Source organism: Coenobita brevimanus, chromosome 49 (genome assembly GCF_032717465.1).
Source record: "Coenobita brevimanus isolate Jiangsu-jjx chromosome 49, ASM3271746v2, whole genome shotgun sequence".
Taxonomy (NCBI): domain Eukaryota; kingdom Metazoa; phylum Arthropoda; class Malacostraca; order Decapoda; family Coenobitidae; genus Coenobita; species Coenobita brevimanus.
In genome coordinates, this window is record NC_137002.1 from 8,834,316 (window position 1) to 8,856,236 (window position 21,921).

A 21,921-nucleotide genomic window follows, 5' to 3' on the forward strand; every position below is an offset into this window, starting at 1 on the left:
GGTCGGGAAGGCGATGACTGGGGCGATGATGAGTTTAGATCTGAGTGTGTGGAGGGCAGTGATTCGGTCATTGGTCCAGATGAATGGTTCGCCTTTCTTAGTTAGGTCATGGAGGGGTTTTGCAATGTTGGTGAAACCCTTGACTAAGCGCCGATGTAATGCCTGTAATTCTATCCCCACCGGTTGACACCAGTGTAACGGTATGAATTTACTATCCCCACCGTTATTGTTCATCCGGGATAATGACGGATATTTATAATCTTACCTGTTGTTGGTACTGATCAACTTACCCATGGATAATACAGGTGGTACTCGACTTAGTATAGTAGATGATAATTATTTAAGAAAATTTTTGGTAGCGTTTGTAGTTTTTGGCCGAGCCTAGATTTAGTCAGTACCACAGGTGGTCGTCGTTCCCTCAGCGAAGGAATCTTGAATTGGAAGGGGAGTGAATTAGGCTTGAGGACTTAATTCCCTTGATTAGGTACACTAAGAGAAAAAAAAATGATAGATACTTTACTTTAATAACTTTATGCTGGTTTCCACAAAACATATTTTAATTACATGACCCTTTGTCATATGAAAGAAGATTACACATTAAAACCATGGCTTGGGTGATCATTCCTACAACATTGTCACCAGGCGAAAACAACTTGATACACACAAACGATTTATGAGGTCACTGCACCTTACTTTCTTTTGTCAGTTACTATTGGGCTCGACAATAGCCTCAAGACAGGGACCTTTTTACGAGCATGGGTTGTCTTTTCGGGCTGGCATAGCCTCGAACCAATAAGAATTATTATTCATGTTCATTTTCGTCCATATAATATACTCTCATCATGTAATTCTCTATAATCCACTATCAGTTCAGGATTATTTATAGTTCATAATCATCATTACTACATAATCACCAAAAATGCATAATCACTCGGGCTTGTGTAGCCTCGAGGTACAATTCAAAAAAATTGTTTAATCACCAAGAATTCGTAATCACTCGGGCTTGTTTAGCCTCGAGGTGCAATTCAGACATTGTATAATCACCAAGAATACATAATCACTCGGGCTTGTTTAGCCTCGAGATTCAATTCAAAATTACATCATTGCTCACAATCACTAAGTTTCCTTCCACGCTCCTAATTTCCTAACCTTAATTTAAGAAAGAAAACGGTTAATGGTTTTGAATTTCGCCCTTCCGTTACCAGATTACATCACTTTTAAATATCTCTTTCTTATTTACAAAAAAAAATTCACTTGATAGATCAATAATACTATTACAATTACATTTGGTTTATAAAATAATTCATGGGTAGTGTAAGTGTGTATGTTCAAGTCTTTGGACAATACTACGGGAAGGCCTCGTGCTCACACTGACGTCGTCGGTGTCTGGGGACTGAACGAACGTCCATTATACACGACGTCTGGGCCTCGAGTGGGCTTAGTGGGCTTCCTGGGTACGCTAGAGACCAGGGCTCTCACAACAGTTGATATGAAAATCCCTAGGTTTGGTGCAAAAAATCCCCAAATATAAAATACCAATATAAATGTACTTACACATAGAAAAATACTATTTTATGAAATAATATAACAATTTTTTTAATACACATGAGGTATATTTTTTTCAGTATCAAGCATCAGTTACGTAAATTTAATCAATGAACCAATGAAGAGTATAAATTATAGCTCTGCTTTGGTTACAGGTGACAGTCTGCAAATTGATAAAAATAAATTTAAAAAGCCCTCACTCAGTATTGTTTTACCAAAGTGAAACCTCTGGGTCTAGGAACTTGCAGAATAGGCCTACTAAAATGAAATTAAATCCTATTTCTGACTAGACGGCTGAAAGATAAAAATGAAGAAAAGCATGAGAGTTAAAATAAAGGCAGCAGAAGTAAAGAATGAATGGAGAGGTGAAGAAGAAAGATGGATAAAAAAAAGTAGGGAGATAGGAGTAAGAGAAGAAAAAGAGTAAGGGAACAGAGTAAAAAGAAAGACATAGATATAAAGAGCTGAAGGAGATATGAAGGAAGAAAACACAAATAAATAGGCTGCATAGATATAAATTAATGAAGAGAAGAAAGGGGGGAACGAAGGCGAGAAGTAAGTATACAGACTATTATCATCATAGTGTAAGAACAGAAGAAATAAGGAAGCTGGAGAAGACCAATTGCTTCACACAAGGCAGGAATGTAAATGAAGAAATTATGGCTAACTGAATGGGAGAGAAAGATAAGGGAGAGGGAATAAAGATATAAAGAAAGAGAGAGAGAGAGAGAGAGAGAGAGAGAGAGAGAGGAATGATTGAAGGAAGGGAATCAGTTATGGAGAACAAGTTGAAAAAGGCTGGTTTACTTTCACTCCATATGACTAAAAGAATCACAGTTTCTCAGATAAATCAGGTACAACCCAGGAACTGGTTGATTTAATCCAAATTAAAGCATCAGTTTAACAAAAATAATACTGTAACATGTAATATGCTACTGGCACTAATTTTCAGCAATATATTGTATATGATATTCTGTATATGTATAAAAATATATGTAATCCATATAAATAATGTATAGGCCTATAGCAAAGGTGTTAAAGAAAATATCTTTCATTTACACATCATCAATATACAGTACTTAGAACATAAATAATGGTTTTCCATTATTCCACATTTTCTTATTTTGAGGGAGGAGGCTGGATAAATCTAGGCCTAGATACCTGAGTAACATGATATATTCCATACGAAATAAAATGTGCTAGGTTAATAGAGTGGGTGTAAATGCTAAAGAGCCTTAGGAGGATGTGAACTTTGTAACTGCTGAGTTGCTTTGTTGTAGCCATCCTTCTTCACAAGGACTTCTCAAGAATAGGTGTCAGGTATAGATATGTAGAAAGAAACAAATGTGTTTTCAGCATAAGTAAACTATTCCATATATCAAAATAAATTACGTTTACTCTGTTCTTCAAGAAACTAATTATTGATTAAGTGTATTTGCAATTATCTCATGAGCTTCACTGTCTGTTGCATTGGATTTTACATTTCTAATATGTTTCAACAATCGTGGATGGTCTTCCAAACATAGTTCACATGCAGACATCCCCATTGAAGCCATTCCTTCTTTTCCGTGCAGAAGTCCCACAACAGTTTCTCTTTTCAAAGAATTTCTATTGTCTGTCTTTATGAGTTTTAATGTACTGAAGAGTCTCTCCACTGGGGCATTTGCACATGGTAGTGACATCATACATCCAATAACTCTGGAGAGATTTCCATATTTCAGCTCACCACTTAAGGTTTTCTGGCTAAGCCGTTCTCTCCAGAACTGAAGATCCGATTGATTGTTTTTTAGTTTATCAGTTTCTTCTATTGCCTGTTTCCACCACTCCATGTCCACCAAATTCAGTGGTGCTACATCATGCAAAAAGGAGAAAGATTCATATACTTCTGACAAAGAGGCAGGGTGACAGTTAATAGCATTAGAAGGCTCCAAGAATTTGAGATGAGTTATGGTGGAGTAGAAGCAGAAGGAGTACATGTTAGCTATAGTAGATTGAGGTAAAGCCCTATACCATACATTCATAGACACCAAAGAATATGGAAAACGAGATATATTGGGTAAGGTTCTAATATAGTTTGCCTTGTCTAAACTCCATTTCAATCAGCTATCACAAAACTTTTTATACTGAGTGATAACTGAAGATAAAACTACCACATTTTAACATTGATTATAAAATTATATCATAGTTTTGATATATAGGTGCCATCTCTTGCAGTTATATAGCCTAGATCTGCTTAAATTGCATACTGATTTTTTGAAAGTCTGTGACATTGGTTTGATATGGTCTAGGCCTATAATTAAACAAAAATGGGCCAAAACATTGAGTCCATTTTCTTTCATACAGAAAGGGGTAACTAGGCCTATTCTACAAGTTACTTAAGACCATGTTTCCTCTTATAACTTTCAGTATGGAAACATAATTGAAAAGTAGATAAATGATTACTAGATTTAGCTAATAATACACTGCTTAACAAAAAGTAAAATAAACAGGACTAAGGACATGCTTCATTTATACAATATTATACAACTGCAAGCAGCAAGCCTGACCGTATCACTGATTTTGCCAGGCCCTCTCTGCCTTGATCGTCCTCTGTATGTCTTTCTCCTTCCGTCTTTACCTTGATCAAGTTGATCACCACTCAGGTATTATATATGTACGCTTTCAATAACTCAGTGTACTCAATGTATCCCTAGTGATTTCTGAATATGGCCCAAAATCATCAAAATAGGCTACGTGAAAGCGATGAGGGCTCTTAGCATTCGCCAACAAAAAGTTACATCACTCACCGTATTACACGTTTTCCACGTTATGTCATGACATTCTGTTGTCATAAACTTCATATACAACCCTTATTTATATGTATGGGGGTCTGCTAAGAAGTAACATTTAATGTTATGGCTAAAAACTCAAATAATTTTTCACTACTTACTCAGCGTGTGTCAAAAAGCTTGCAACATGGTGGCCTATAAACAAACTTGAAATGCTAGCTCGTGATTGGTTGAAACTGTAATACGTCTGACCAATTAAAACTTCCAAAATAGAGTAATGTTCACAAACAGCTGACCACAAAGAAAATACTATTTTGGCAATATTTACAAGCTATTTACCCTTTTCACCCATTACTGAGGGCATTCTATGTCAATTATAACACATAATAAGCAAAAATCCCCAAATAATCACTAAATATGACCAAAAATCACCAAAAAATCCCTAAAAATACAAAATCCCTAAATTTGTCACTAAATGTACTTAAAAGTTCCAATCTAGGGACAAAATCCCTAAAAGTGAGAGCGCTGCTAGAGACGCCACTGCTAAGTCAAATGAGGTGGTGTTTTTGAAATATGGTGGGTTTCAATTCTCTTCACAATTTATTTAGCAGTGTACCCATGATGCCAGGACTTTTGATTGAATTGGGGAAAATTTGGGATTTAATCCTTACTTAATTTAGATACTGATTTTATCACTATCCCGCCTTGAATTTTGGGGCAGCTTATGCCATCTAGTGACGGCTAAGGTAAACAGGACCATTAAATCCTCACAAATGACATTATTTAGGCTTTTTTGACTGTTAATCTCACATATTTGGGTTCTAGCAGCTTCATTAGTAAACATTTCACAACTAGGATACGGAAAGAATTGTATATTCATCATTATTCTGTTTAAGGTTTAAACTCGCCGCCCCACAATCGACGCACAAAGAAGGGGAAAAGCTGCGCGCATCTGTTATTCATTACTCGACCAGACAGAGGAATTCCCGTAGCTCAACATCCACAATTACATCACCCAATGCATAGATACATACGTATAAAAATAAAGTTAACCCTACATTAATCATTAACATATGAATTACTACTTAGGATAGGAATTTATAGACTAATATTCAGGTTACACCCTATCTAACTTAAAAAATACAGTACCTCTAAACACATACATGAATATTAAATTTGTGGCACTACACCGATAGTAGGAGGTGAGCCCAAGAAAGGTGCGCACATCGTGGACATCTTTTGGTAGTGGGAGGTCTGCAATGGCCCGCAGTTTGTCGGGGTCGGGAGAGATGCCTTCTGATGAGATGATGTGGCCCAGGAAGGAGACGGACCCTTCTGCCAGGACACATGTAGATGGTTTGAGTCCCGCTTGACGTATGCGCAGGAAGACTTGCTTGAGGCACTGGAGGTGGTCAGCCCATGTCTGGCTGAAAATAATCACATCGTCCAGGTACGCCAGGCAGATTTTCCAGGTGAGGCCACCGAAAACCAACTCCATCAGTCAGAAGAACATGGTGTGGCGTTGCAGAGTCCGAGTGGGAGGACATTAAATTCGTAATGTTTACCATTACTGGTGGAAAAAGCTGTTTTTCCTTGGTCCTCAGGGTGGATGGGGACTTGCCAATATCCCAACTGCAGATCTACTGTAAGGTGGAGAACCATGACGACCAGTATAAGGAGTTGAGGGAGTCATCTATTCTGGGTAGGGGAGTGGCGTCCTTTGTGGTCACTTCATTGAGTCTTCTGTAATCCACACAGAAGAGCATGGTGCCATCTTTCTTTTTGACTAGGACGATGGGTGAGGACCATGGGCTGGTGGAGGAAGAGATGATGCCAGCATTGAGCATGTCCTGGACCTGCCGGTCTTCCTCAGCCTGTTGTTTGGGGTTCTTTCGCCGTGATGGTTGGAGAATAGGTGGTCCTGTGGTGTGGATTTCATATGGTTTAGGTACGTGATGTGGCCGATGTCCTGATGAAAAAAGGTCTTGAAAATCCACGAGGAGTTGTCGGAGGCTGTTAGCTTGGTGAGGCGAAAGGTGTTCAGGTAGGGGGGTACGGTGGCAGAGGAAGGGGGGGGGGGGTTTACAAGGCTTGGCCTCCATCTCTCCCGCCACTAAACCTCTGGGGAGGGTGAGGGAAGTGGTGGAGAGATTGGCGATGCATACTGCTATGAGGTGTGGGGGAAGGAAGGTGGGTGACAGTAGGCAGAAGGCCCCAGGTGGTAGGCTGGAGGAGAACAAGCTGGAGGTGCCAGTAGGTCTGTTCAGGTGTAGCCAGGCCTCGTGCTGGGGGGGAGGATGGTCAGGGCGGAAGTGATAGTTGTGGGGAAGGTGGGGTGAGGAGGAGCGGGGTGGGCAGGGGTGTTGGTGGGTAGGGTGGAGGGCATTGTGGGGGGATGGCAGGGTGAGGGGGGTGGTGTGCACGTGCAGAGTGGCTGAGCAGGGGGGTCTAAAGGTTTTTGAAACTGGAGGCACCATTTGTGGCAGTTGATGTCAGTGTGTAGTTTCTGTAGAAGGTCCAGTCCCAGGTAGCCATCATAGGCATGGAAGTTTGAGTCGAAGACAATGAACTTGTGTTTGGTGGAAACTTGCTGGTGAGTGTCGGCTCGTAGGGTCCGGGTCTCCCCACGTATTGGTAGGGGGCCATCCCCCGCATCTACGAGGTGAGCTGAGGGTGGGAAAAGCAGGCCGAAGGCCGAAGTGTGGCGGGAGTAGAAGTGTGTGTAGATGCAAGATCTGGCTGCTCCCATGTCAACCAGCAGCCTCGCTTTTATCTCGTTCAGACTCATCTTGTCGTAGATTGGGGGGCGGTATTTCTGCGAGATGGCCCCCACCACCATGGGGATATGTGGGGGTGGTCCTAAAAATCCAGCTGTTGTGGGACGTCTTCCTCCTCAGGCTCCACTTCCCCGGGATCGGCATAGTTGGTGGGTGAAGCATCATCCTCGATGCCTTCGTTGTCTAATGATGAGACCTTGCGGCGCCACTGGGTGGTCATCCTGCGCTAGGAAGCCTTCAACTATTCACGTATGTCGTGGAGGGGGCACCTGCAGCTGCAGGTGGTGAATTCCAATGGGTTGATGGATATTAGGTTCGGGTTTTCCTTGGGATTGGGGCATCTCTTGGGATTATGCACCCTGGGTACGGAAGGTGTTGATGAAGGGCTCAGGTGAGTGGAGGGCGTCCCTTGCTTCTGGTGTTGTGCTGTCCTCTGGGTGGGGAACTTGATTACTGCACTGATGTGTTGGGGGGGTGGAGCAGGCAGCTAGGAAGGGCCGCATGAGCTGCACGTCCTTGTTGAGGTCTCCTGAAGGGTCGTATATAGTAAAGGGCTCCCTTATGGTGCTGGGGAGGATCCACAACACGGGTGGCTGCGTTGGTCTCTGGGTAGCCAGCGGTGATGAGTCGCTTGACCTGGATGAGTTTGTCGTCTAGGTTTCCGCTGTAGGTAAGGGCGTCGAGCTGTGACAGAGCTACGACTCTACCCAAAGATGGCGTGACTGCCTGTGTCACGATTTGTGTAAACTGCTCCCATTTTAATTCCTGGATGATCTTGGAGGCGATACTTGATATTGTCTTCCTCAGGTGTGGCAGGGTGACAGCTATCTTTTCCCTGTCATTTTCAAGGCCTATGTCCAGTAGTGGCTTAACCATGGACAGGTACACACTGATGTCATACTGCTCAGAATCGAATTTTGGCAACTGAACGTGAGGTTTGGCCATCATTGTGCTAGATTTCCCCGTTTTGCTCCTGTTTTCTGATTGGGTCAGGAACCACCGCTGGCCACCAGTGTTATGCTAGGTGTTCTCAAGCCGACTTCTCGTCCTTAGAACACTAGCTACTGAGCCGGGGTTCTCTTTCGAGACTGGAACCAGAATACACAAGAGGAGGAGCAGGGCATAAAAACTAGGCTGACCAACCTTACACATGCATTTGCATTAATTACAATCATCATCATCATTTGGACCTCCTTTCCCACCCATGGGCAGGGTGAGGAGTAGCAATGTCCAGACAGCACAAACTTGCCCAATCCAAATAGGCCACACTTCCATTCACTCATCATTCAAGCCCCCGGAATCCTGGCTCTAATGGATACGCCAAAAAGATTCACCACATCCTGCAGCTTCACACAAACGTATCTGATTGAGTCAATCCAGATGCTGCCATGCTCACAAGGGGTGCCATAATCCCTGATCATGCACTTCTCCTCATAACATTCATCCAGTCAGCTCGACCTCGTCAGTTCCCTAGTCTCACCGACGTCCAAACCTCTCTTCCTCAAACACTTATCCACCAAATCTCTCCACCTTCTCCTTGGCCTACCTCGCCTCCTCCCTCCTTCAAATTACCTCAGGTATACCTTTTCCACCACTCTATTGTTATCCATTCTCTCCACATGACCCTACCATCTCAGTACATACTCTTTGATTCTGGTGTTGTCACGAATCAATTCGCGACATTTCCCTTTTGTGAGAAGCCACGAACTATTAGTGGAAAACTCACTGCGTATCGCTCAGCTAACCGTTTCTCCCTCCATTTCGGAGTATACTTTTCAAAACATTCGTCACCGTTTTCAAAAGTGACCGATTTAATGCACGTCACTAAGTGCTGTACTGAGCGATACTATTGTTTTTTATTGTTCGCCCCTGCTCATTCGACCGTTAAAAAATGCGGCTGAGTGCTCCGCTTTTGTTCCCACGACTTACTCAGTCTAGTGTTTGTTGTGACGGAGGAAGGTCCTGTGCTCCAAGAAGTGTGAGAGGTCGCTAGCACCCAAGCTCCACTGAGACAGTTAATCCAGTCCTCCCACCCCTCGGGTGATACATAGCATTCATCGACTGGTATTTCCTTTTTGTATAATCCTAGTTTTAAGAGTTTAGTTAAGGTGTTTTTCCTAGGCGTAAGTATTTAGCTTTTGTGTGAGTGAGTGCGTCTCATTGATTTGATTTGAAATGTAACGTTAAATTTATTTTTGTAATTAATAAATTTAACAGTTCTTTTCCTTGAGCTTAATGTAAAGTAAACTCTTGTTTCATTTCTCCGTAATTAAGCTTATTTCCCACATAGCTCCTAGCTTGCATAGACGTTTTACTATTCATAACTGGTACTTAGACCAGTCTTGTATTAACTTAAAATCCGTTGTGCCACCTAGGAGTTAATGCATCAGCAAGGACCTGATATTATTATTAGTATTAGTTATTTATTGTCAGGGGTGAAGTAACTTTCTCCAGAGGCTAACAGTACTAATTCAGCAATTGTGAGTAATTAGTCTCTGCTGTGTACTGTTGAGAAAGTTTGTAAATTCTCGTTCTGAGAGAATCGTGCGAAGCAGGCCAGCGTAAAGTAATCGTTGTTTGATTTAGCAAGACAATCATTGTCCCTGCTCTTCAATATTATTGAATATTAATATCAATTTAAATAACATTTAAGCATTTATTTCAAAATTACCGTGATATTATAAAAACCCCGTGACAGGTGTCCACCGACTTCCTCACTCCATACCTTTCACGAATCACATTATTTCGTATCCTATCCACCCTCTGTACTCCACATACATTCCTCAACAGTCTCATCTCCACTGCTCTTACTCCTGACTTCATTTTCATGCCACACCATAGTCTCACACCCATATGTGAAAGTTGGCACTAACACTCCCTCATGTAAGCCTCATGCAGCTGCAACACTCAAGCCTCTGTTTCTTATCAAGGCCTTCGTTGCACCAGCCACTTTTCTTCCTTGTGTCACTCTACTTTCAACTTCTTTTGCATATTTTCCTCTCTTTTCTATCACTGTACCCAAGTATTTGAACTCTCTCACCAATTCCAGTTTCTCTCCACTCACTGTGACATCAAACTGGGAGTCACCTTCTATCTCAACAACCATCACTTTTCTCTACATTTACTCTCAAGGCACAACGCTCACAGACATCAGCAATCTTTACAGTACAATAACAATGGTACATATATACACGTTATGGAGGAAACTGTCAGGCTAACAGACCTTGGCCCGGGCTGCTGTGGGGCTGGGCTACATATAGGTGGCACCCGGGTGGGGGAAGTAGCTCATCAGGTGTGCTTTCCAGTAGGAGGCACGGGACTATTGCCAGGGACGATGACGTCTGGGTGGGGCTGCTGGTCGGCATGGAGGGAGGCCCTTTCCTGGCGGGGCCTCAACCGGGAAGGTGGCCCTCTGGACTGGGGCTGAACAGGGCCAGCAGGCGTGCTTGCCTCTGCCTGCTCCTGGAGGAGGTCCGTCTGCGGGTGGGGCTGGGGGGGTCACGCCCTGGAGTCCTAGGGGTGCCCCTGGGTGTCTGGGGGCTGCGGTCTCCACAGGATCAGACCGCCATCAAGAGCTGCCTGCGGTGTCCCTTCCTTGTGGCATCTGTCAGCAGAGGGAGTCGTCCAGGGGCGGGCTGCAGGGCATGGATCCCCGGGCTCGTGATGGGCCCTCGCCACAACTCCTCTAGCTGTAACTCCTCTGGGGACTGTACCTGTGAGGACAGAGAGAGATCTTACTTGGCCTCTGGATGGGTGGTGGGCCAAGCCAGGGCCATCCGCCAAAGGGGTAGTCTCATGGGCCGTGGAAAAAGGGTGTACAGTAGCCGTCCCTTCCTGCCCGGTGCATACAGTGGCTGTCACCGCGGGTCCACAGGCCCTAGAGACAACAGCCGAAGTGTGTACAGTGGCTGTCACTTCCTGGCCGGTGCGTACATTGGCAGTCACCGCGGGGCTACTCCCCAAGTTTTGTGTGTGTGTGTGTGTGTGTGTGTGTGTGTGTGTGTGTGTGTGTGTGTGTGTCCAACTCTGGGCATAGGCTTCACAGCCTGCTCCCAAGGCCCAGTAGTCCTCCTACACACCATACACCTCTACATGTCACCACTTCGGCACTAACACTCACCGTCCATATTGAATACATGCTAGGGCTGTCTCATACAAGACTGGTGTATTGGTATTAGTGGGGGTAATTTTACAACATGTCGGCGGGTCTTCTGGTAGATCAGTAAAGTCTGCTTTTATTAAATTCAAATCCTTAAACTGTTCCCTGTCCCAGCTGGGATTTGAACCTGGGTCCGGTAGGACTGCAGGCCACCCCTCTACTGACTGAGCTACCGCCTCCCCCAGATGAAGGGTGTACAGTGGCCATCCCTTCCTTCCCGGTGCATAGAGGCCGTCACTGCAGGTCTGCCTCTTCCTGGTTTACCAGCCAAAGTGTGTACAGTGGCTGTCACTGCGGGGCTGGTTCCAGGGGTGGCTGCAGCCGAAGTGTGTACAGTGGCCATCACTTCCTGCCTGGTGTGTACAGTGGCCGTCACCGCAGGGCTGCAGGGGGTAACAGCTGAAGGACGTACAGTGGCCGTCCCTTCCTCAGTGGGTACAGTGGCCGTCACCGCGGTGCTGCTTGGGACTGTGCTAAGACGAGTCCCACCCCGATCCTGGCGAGGGCTGGCCCAACTGCGATGTAGTTGGCCGAGACTGCCTTCCTGCTGGTGGCTATTTTGAGCGGAAGTGGGGTGCAGGGTTGTGGGGCACCTAGGTCCATCTCACATGGGCCTTACGCTCTCTGTGCACCTCCCCATGGTCTCCTCCTGGGGTGGGTGTGGGGCCGTGGGTCCTTCCTGAGGTGGATGTTGCAACACCCATCCCTGGGTTTCCTGTGGGGGCGGGCAGTGCCATATATCAATATAATAATAAAACAAAGGAATGTGAAAAAATCCAAAATTAACATGGAACCTCAACTTCCCCTCATCGTAGTTTTGACTGTGGCTGCATTACATAAACCAAGTTGCATTTTCATACAAGTACTACATGCATCCACCCACTCCACACCAAACTGGACAATCTATCCACATCAGTCACTGGCGGTATCTCAAATAGCCATCTGACACAAATCTGGGCATGCTGGACCAAAACACCTGTCTTCTGGTGGAAAACAGTCAAAGTGAGCACTTTTACTATCACTAGGCTTATTTTGATCAATCCTCGAGTCTATTTGTGGGAAAAAAAAAAATGAAAATGGCCGGCACTGTGGGTTACACAGCCTCCCAAACCCTCGGCACTTGGGGCCAAAGAGCCAACAGAGACTCTGGCACAGAATGGGTTAATGTCATCAGTGTGTTTTGAAAAACTGCATGGAGCACTTCAGCACTTCAAGGTGCTTATGTCTTCACACAGGCATAAATGTTCAAAAGTGTTTCCATCAGGTATTCTGAGGAAAAATAAACTGCATCACCTTAATACCTGTACTCTTTAACCACTTGTAATCTGAAAGGGAGGGACAACTTGGGAAGGATGAGAATTTTCAAATTACATAATATATTTATATGAGGTAGATATATGAACCTTCCTGAGATGTTGCTGCCCAAAACACTATCAACAGTAATGAGTGCTCGGCATTCCCCTTTTGTAGGTCGATTATAAAACATTTGATACTATAGCTACCACCAATGAGAAACTGTAAAATTGGCCATAAAATTATCTGTCATTCCCAGAATGCCTGCATTACATAATTATATGTTCAAAATGAACATAGAAAACCAGGTTAAGGTTCCGTCTATTCTATATTATATTATAAAAATAATAACTTTCATTCATTCATTCATCATAATCCAGTGTTGCCCCATGAAGAGCATAGAAGCCCGTGGCTAAGCAAGTTGATCCTGACATATAAGATCAGAGTGACCAACCTAAATTAACCTGAGTGGCATTACATGTGCAAGAAACCCCAACCATCCCTTGGATATAAACCTGCACAGGCTCAATCCATCTGGAGTGCCTTAATTGCCCACAAAACCACCAGGCATCATAATGTGGTTATGTAGTTACCATCCAGTGTACTAAATGATTTCCTGGTGTACAAAAAACCATTTGGCTTGTCACTCAGTGTAGAGTCACCTGTAGACTGAAGGAAGTGGAAAGAATGAAGGAAAGAAAGACAGAAGAGGAAGAGTGGAAAGAAGGAAGAGAGGAAAGGACAGGCACCTGAGGGCAGCACTACATCAATTGAGTGGGGGGGGAGGGGGGAAATGGGATTTTACCTAGGAAACAGGGGCAACATCCCTAAATCCATCCATGATCATTACATACCGACACTGTGCAGTGAGGGAGGACTGCATGGTAAGAGCATTGCATATGGTGTTTTGAAGGTTACAATAACTGTTAAATCTGAGACAACATACAGTAACCAAGAACTTATCGGACACTGTATTACCCGATATCTGTCACTGTCCAACATGCAAAAAATCCGGCTGAATAAAAGCAACATTACCATTTTTCACTGCATTAACTGAGAGTGCACATGGAGACCAAAGTTTCAAACTGCCTGCCACTCCCCGGCAACATTCTTGCACCAACAATAATACCCACAAAAACAAAAGCCACTGTCCACTCCACCTCAGTCACACAGTCAGCTGTCCTGTGTTGGTGCTTAAGTCTGTCATGGAGTTCGTGGTCTTTGTTGCTGTAATAAAGCTGTTGTAGGAGTTATGCTGCATGCCTCTGTGCTGTGCACATGCTGTAGATCCTTCTTTGGAACATAATAAAATGCATACAAAAATACGTATCCATTTGATGTTTCTTACACAGGTTTCTACCCATATCCGTCTATGCATCTCACTCTCACTTTTACAATTTATCAAAACATTCTTAGTGCCTGTAGCTTCTTCTGTGGGAAATAATAAAATAGTTAGGTATATAAATATGCAAGCCTTTAGCGCCGGCCTGTCTCCATTGTTTTAAGTAATATAGGCAGCTAGTTGTCTGCTTTTGGTTCTACTCATATCCATCTAAGCATCTCACTTTCACTTTAAATAAATAACAATACTGTATTCTTATTTACGATAACTGAACAAGCATTCAGGGCAAATGAGACAGGCATGGTGGAGTATGCATAAAGGATTATCCATTTTTATTAAAATCAAATTAGCAGTGGCTAGAATGGTTACAAGACAGTGGTTCAGTTGAAATAAGAACTGAATATACTGAGAGCAAGAAGCACATTAAGTGACTAATGAAGAGGAAAAAGGAGGAGGAAAATGATGATCCAGGAAGAAAAATGAATGCAAACTACACTGAAAATGGGAAGTTATTCTGGAAAGAGGTGCAGAATGTAGAGCTGACAGTGGAAAGAAATGTGGTGTGAAGGATGTAGGTGGTAGATTATTAGCCCATGGGGAAGAAGTAAGGACCAGATGGAAAGAATATTTTGAAAGCCTGATGAATGGGAATAGAGAAAGCAGAGCCCCTGTAAACAAATTGGTTTTGGGGGTGTCAGACAAGGAATGCAGTGCCAGGAAATGTGACACTCGCACAGGTGAAGAGTGCTGTGAAGCAGCTGAAATACGGAAAAGCAGCTGGAGCTGAAGAGGTGTATGCAGAGATGATTGAGTGTAGTGGAAATAGTGGAATGAAGTGCTTGTTGGAGATAGGTAGGAAGGCATGGATGAGTGAACCTATGCCAGCAGAGTGAAAACAGGCTGTGACTGTACACCTGTACAAGAAAAAAAGGTGACTGACGTGAGTGCAAGAATTATCGTGGCATAAGTTTATTGAGTGTGGTAAGGAAAGTATATGGAAGAATTACTACAGAGAAATTAAGAGAGATATCAGAAGTCCTAGTGAGTGATGAATAGGGTGACTTTAGGAGTGGAAGAGGATGTGTGGATCAAATATATGCGGCAAGACAGATAGTGAAGAAGGCTTGTGAGAAGGACTGTAAGGTGTTTATGGCATTCAAGGATCTGGAAAAGGCATACAACAAAGTAGACAGAGATGGATTGTGGAAGGTTCTGTGCATGTACGGTGTAGATGGTGGGCTGCTGGGTGCTGTCAAGAGTTTTTATGATGGCGGTGAAGCATGTGTAAGGGTTAATGGGCATCTATGTGAATGGTTCATGATCAGTGTGGGCATGCAACAAGGTTGTGAGATGTCTCCATGGTTGTTCAATATATATACTGTATATATATATATGGATGGGGTGATGAGAGAAGTAAAAACACGAGTAATGGAATGGAGGATGGTGTTAGTAATGAAAGGAGATGAATGGAATATCTCAAATTTGTTGTATGCTGATCATGCAGCACTACTTGCAAATACTGGACAAGAACTTGGTTGACTTGTGCAGAGTTTTGCTGATGTCTGTGAGTGTCATGCCTTGAAAGTAAATGTAGAAATGAGTAAAGTGATGATTACTGAGAGAGAAGGTGACTCCCCATGTGATGTTACAGTGAATGGAGAAAGACTGGAATTGGTGAGAAAGTTCAAATACCTGGTTACAGTGATAGAAAAGAGGAAAATGTGCAAAAGAAGTGGAAAGTAGAGTGACACATGGAAGGAAAGTAGCTGGTGTAATGAAGACCTTGATAAGAGACAGAGGTTTGAGTGTTGCAACTGCATGAAGGAGTGTTAATGCCAACTTTAACAAATGGATGTGAGACCATGGTGTGGCATGAAAATGAAAAGTCAAGAGTGACAGCAGTGGAGATGGGACTCCTGAGGAATGTGTGTGGAATACAGAGAGTGGATAAGAGACAACATAATGTGATCCGTGAAGATGTGGAGTGAGGAAGTCTGTAGACACCAGAATTGAAGAGAGTGTACTGATATGGTATGGTCATGTGGAGAGAATGGATAACAATAGAGCAGTGAAAAAGGTATATCTGAGCGAATCTGAAGGACGGAGGAGGTGAGGTAGGCCAAGGAGAAGGTGGAGGGATATGGTGGATGAGTGTGTGAGGAAAAGAGGTTTGGAAGTCGGTGACGCTAGGAGACTAACAAGAGATCGAGCTGGCTGGATGAATATTGTGAGGAGAAGCCCATGAGCAGGGATTTGGCAACTTTTTTAACATAACAGGGTCTGGACTGACTCTATCAGATATGTTTATGTGAATCTACAGAACGTGGTGAATGTTTTTGGTGTATCAGATACAGCCAGGATTCCCAGGGCTTGAATGGTGAGCGAATGAAAGTGTGGCCCATTGAGTTGGGGAAATTTGGGCTGTCCGGACGTTGCCACTCCTCACCCTTCCCTAGGGTGGGAAAGGAGGTCTGGATGATGATGATGACATCTGGGTGGCTGTGTAAGTACAGTATTATATAAGAAATATCTAATGGTAGCATTCAGAAAATTGGTAGCGAGACGGGGTTTTGTGTACTGACAGGGAGACCTGCATACAGTTTTACAGCAATTATACCCCCTATTGAGGAGTTGGGGGGGAGGGTTATTTGGCATTATCAGAAAAAATGCATAATCCGACAGGACCTTGACTGAATAATGATAAAATGGGGATTCCTGTATCTGCAACTACATCAACGATGCTGTTGTAAAATACTTTTTAAATTTCAGACATTAGCCTACATATAGTATAAATCCACTCTGAAAATTAGAGCCCCCACAAGCTCCTGAAAGTTGCCAATGTTCGCAGGATCACTATATAGTGTGGGGTCACTACCTGCTCAGAGTTGGTGTACCTTACTTTAAAAAAATTCCTGTCAGGATTATTACTCATACATAAAGCATTATACTAGTATTATATTCATCTTAAATATTTTACTGATGCTCTAAAAGAGATTTACATTGAAAAGTTCTCCACAGAGTTTACTAAACGCCATGAAAACTAATTGTATGTGTTGCATTCAGCACATTTCTACCAAGTGTTATGATCTCAGTTGTTGGAAAAATTTATCATACAATTTCCAAAGAGAGTAATCTTTCATTTGGCAAATCCTGACATGATTCGTTCCATTATACACTCAGTAAACGTAAGAATTGTACGGCCGAAATCTTTCAGAGCCGAGATCAGCGACCCGAATTTTTAAAGGCATGGTATTTCTCTTGCTTTGAGGAAACGTCTCAGTTCTGCTACAGTCTGTTTTTCCACATACATTTTAGCTGTGCAGTGGACCATGGCACTATATTTTCCGGATTCATCGGCTGATTTCAAAAGGTGCGAGTGTCAGGTGTGGTGTATCAGTGTTGCCCTAGGTCCCTAGTGGCAGGCACACAAACTACGCCAAGCTACCCATGAGAAAGTGCCTCCATATGAGCTCAGTGGGTTCATACTGTACCATATTTCCTTCATTTTTTATGTAAGATACAATTTTGTTATACCCATTTACCATTTTTCCTTCCAGATGTACATGCATGCATGCACATCCAACACCTAAAAACATGACAGTGATCAATACTCAGGCAACATATTAATAATCACATGCAGACTGTCCCTAAACTGAGATAGACGCAACTGACAATCTTCCATTTCTATTAGATTTTGATAAAGAAGCAATTTTTTTCTCCAGTAGTAAATGTAGATAAATCAATAAATATCCTATTTCAGTAAAGTAACACAAAAATTGTATAACAGAGGGTAATTTAAGTTGACCCCACTTTTGCATTTTACATTATCTGGTGAGTGGTGGCATCTTTTTCCAGTTTGTAGGGGCTCCAATTAGAGGATGAGACTAACCACATCAGCTCCGTGAGAGTTCTCAGTAGTTCTGTTATTTCTTTTTTAGCAGAGTTTTGTTCTCTGAATGATATGATGACAAAGCATTTCCTGCAATGCCATGACAACACCATACCACAATCAAAACATGAATGCTTCTTGACTTGTTAGTGTTTGGCAACATGCTTGGTTATACCCTTCTTGGATTTAAACAGTCTGCCACATTTATCACACTTGAACCTTTTCAGATCGGAATGAACAAGTAGGTGCTGGGTTAGGTTCCCTTTCAAACTGAATAGTTTACCACACTGATCACATCTGAACTCCTTAATGCCTGAATGAATGAGTAAGTGCCGAGCAAGTTTATACTTCTGACTAAATAATTTACCACATTCATTACACCTGAACTTTTTCACTCCTGAATGAATTAGCAGGTGATTTTCAAGACAGCCTTTTGAGGCAAATCGTTTACCACATTCATCACAGTTGAAGTTCTTCACTCCAGAATGAATTAGCAGGTGCTTGTTAAGAGAACCTTTGAAAGTAAATAGCTTACCACATTCGTCACATTTGAACTTCTTCACTTGTGAATGACTTTGCATGTGTTGTGCTAAGTTAGGTCTTCTCCTAAACAGTTTACCACATACATTACACTCAAATGTCTTCACTGCTGAATGAATTACTCGGTGCTTGGTGAGATTACTTTTTGTACCAAACAATTTACCACACTCATTACACTCAAACTTCTTCACTCCTGAATTAACTACTGGGTGTTCATTAAGTTGGTTGGTAAAACTAAGCAATTTATTACTTTCTAAATTTCTGAGCTTCTCAGCTTCAGTTGAGAAGGTGTTTGTGTCTTGGACAAACCGATCACTGAAGAACACTTTCTCATTTGCCTCACACTCTACCGTAATGTCTGGCTCTTCCTTTACCTCCTCCATGTTTTCTTCATTCACCTGACACTCTACCTTTACATCTGGTTCTTCCTTGATCACCTCCATTACACTGTCTCTCTTGGCTCTCTAAATGCTTTCCAAACTTAGTCAGCTCAATTCTGCTCCACATCATGACATGCCTTACCATGTGATGAACACCTATGTTAGCTATGTAAAATAAAAGTTCCCATTACTACTGAAGAGTAATTGCTAACACACTGCAGTACTGAACCATAAATGTCACCTTATGTATCATTACTACTAAACAATAATTATCAGCATATAGCATATAACATTCCTAACAACAAAACTGCCAACACACAGGTCATTACAACTGAACAGTAACTGTTAATGTATAGATAACTATTACAGAGCCATTAATTTGACTACACAGGTCATTACTATGGAATCATACTGTCAATATAATGACTTAATACCATTGTTTCTCATTATAATAGCTGCCCTTAGTTTCTACACACAACACTTGTAGAAGCCTAGGTACAAAGGATAATGTAAGTTACATGATCTGGGTTTCACTTGCCACACATCAAATTATCCATTTTTTTTTTTTTTTTTTTTTAACACTGAGAGCAAAAACATACGAGCATAGCCCACAAACTGCTGATCTAGGTATTTCTTGAAGGATCTGCTTAAGACTACACAAAATGTGACCTCATTCTTGGCTAACCCTAGCATTTACTACTCAGGAAGCTCCATGACAGTATAACCAACAAACTGTTGATCTTGGTGCTTCATGTAGGATGTGGTCAGACAACACACGGTGTGACCTCATTCCTGGCTACATGAAGTACGTAATACTTGAGCTGTCATCTTCAATGATCTGATTTCACTTGCGGACCTGGAACAAGAGCTACCATTAGACTAGTATCTCTGTGAACCTAATAACACTTAACTGCATTTCATGCACACACAGCCAGTAGGGACACTATGAAGATTTGTGTCATGCCACAACCATTACCTTACAGCTAATGTCAGCAGAGTCAACATCAGCTCCTCTGATGCACCAAATGCTGGCTGCCTTGTACATTAGCCATCAACTCTTCAGGTGCAACCTCACCATTCACCTGAAACCCAACACAGTTAACTCTATATTTTGCCCAGTGGACAAATACTATTGCACCATAACTGGTTTGTTAACACCTAACAAAAATCTGTAGCCCCTTTACAGCTTATCTCATGGGCAAGTGCAGTCAGACTAGAAGATAAATTTGACTAGCAACTAAAATGATATTCTTACTACATAACTGTGGTTCATCATATTCATGCCATCATGACCTAATACTGCAGCTGAATTGTGAGAATGGTCCAGTTCTAGTAGATGAAACCAACTAAAACTGATGGGGAGTGGTGGTTAAGATAATAACTATTATGAAAACATACCTGTGTTTGTTCTTAACTTTCCCTGCCTTGTCTTGATAATTAGTTAAACCTCCTCCAACACAAGTTTTTCAAACACAAAACTCATAAACAGTACATGGTTGCATATCTGCGGCTATTTCATACACCCCAATGAGATTTCTTACATATCTATGGTCTGAATTGCCCAAGTGAGGAAAAAAAATTATAATCCATTTCACTGCAGGTTTTAGTGCTCTTTATGGTGATTACTGCCAATTTATTTGTGCATTTAGAGAACCATTTTCTCTCATCTTACTCCTTATTGTTGAATTAACACTACTAACCATCTCTTTTTGTTCTTGAATCAGCAATATCTTCTGATTCATGAATATTTTCTATTCTATTAACTAAATTTATCCCAAAAGGGCTCTTGCAGTATAGTAGCATATTTAGCAGCTTCTAAGATGTTGGACAATGGACTGTGATGGACACACCATCATTCTGGAATGGTAAATATGATGTGGATGTGATAGAAAGTGTTAGGAAAAATACACTGAGGTGGTTTGGCCATGTGGAGAGGATGGAAAGCGAGAGACTAATGAGGAGAGTGTGAGTGAAGTTGAGGGAGGTAGAAAGAGGGGGAGGCCGAGGATGAGATGGAGGGAAGGAACAGAGAAGTATATGAGAGAGGGAGGTGTGAGCTGGGGGGAGGGTAGTAAAATGGAGGGGGACAAGGCAACATGGAGGTGATTTGTTTGTGGCCACCCCTTATGAGACTGAGGCATCTGGCAAATGATAGATTATGAGGAAAAAGTTCTTATCACTTAACTACCAACACAGGAAGATTTCCTTGATATGAGTCATTTACATTTAAAGATACACTCAAGTTTTAAAATCTTTATTCAGTACTGTTCATCAGTCACTGATGCGTATTTTTAAAGAAAAGCGTATAATACTAGAGAAACTCGTACAATACAACCCTTATTTCTTTACAAGAAGTCCCTTCCTGCCATCTCAGCACTGTTTACATCCTCTGTGATTTCCTTTGTTGGAATTGATATGGAAACTGATGACACCACCAACAAAGTAATGTTAACATACACTGGTGTATAAATATCTATATTTTCTAAATCAATTTTAAACTGCACCAATGTACCAAAATAAATCCGATGTCATTTGTTAAAGAAAAAATATAGGTCCATAAATCCCTTTATCCTCAAATCAATTGCTTGTTTCACCTGGTACATGCAGAACTGTAAATTCCATCTATTTGTGGGTACTAACCCTGAGTTGGTCGACTCATGTTTCAAGCCAGTTGTGGTGAGGGAGAAAGGGCAGTCAGAGGAATTCAGGACGATGCAGGTCGTAGGAGGTAGGGAGGATAATGGGGTTTGGTGCTTAGGAGTGTAAATAGCCTAGTCAATTTGGTAAAATGAAGAACCTGCTTACACCAAAATACCTAGAACACCATGGAACAGTTAAGAGAAATCTATAATGTACAGCATAACATACTTACACTTTATTTTAGTAATTTACAACAAAACATGTTACTGCGGCAAAACATAAACTCCACACACACACACACACACACACACACACACACACACACACACACACACACACACACACACACCACTCGCTGGTGCAGTGGTAACGTTCCCGCTTGCCAACTGGTGGACGGGAGTTCGCGCCTCGCTCAGGTTGCGAAAAGTTTCACTGACGAAGTGGGTGGTTACTGTCCCCCTTGAGCAAGGGGACGTGTGTGTGTGTGTGTGTGTGTGTGTGTGTGTGTGTGTGTGTGAAGGTCACAGCCTTGCCCTTAGATCGGACTATATGAGCTCTCAGCTCCCTTCCGGGAGGGTAAAAGCTGAC

General features: G+C 42.4%; 1 long non-coding RNA gene across 1 annotated transcript in view; it reads right to left on the minus strand.

Moving 5' to 3' along the window:
• Nucleotides 1-19,680: 19,680 nt before the first annotated feature.
• LOC145399527 (uncharacterized) overlaps nucleotides 19,681-21,921 on the minus strand; it is a 71,193-nt gene continuing 68,952 nt past the window's right edge. Inside the window, exon 3 of the long non-coding RNA XR_013897311.1 lies at nucleotides 19,681-19,775. This is a non-coding gene — a long non-coding RNA (uncharacterized LOC145399527). The remainder of the gene's footprint in view (nucleotides 19,776-21,921) is intronic.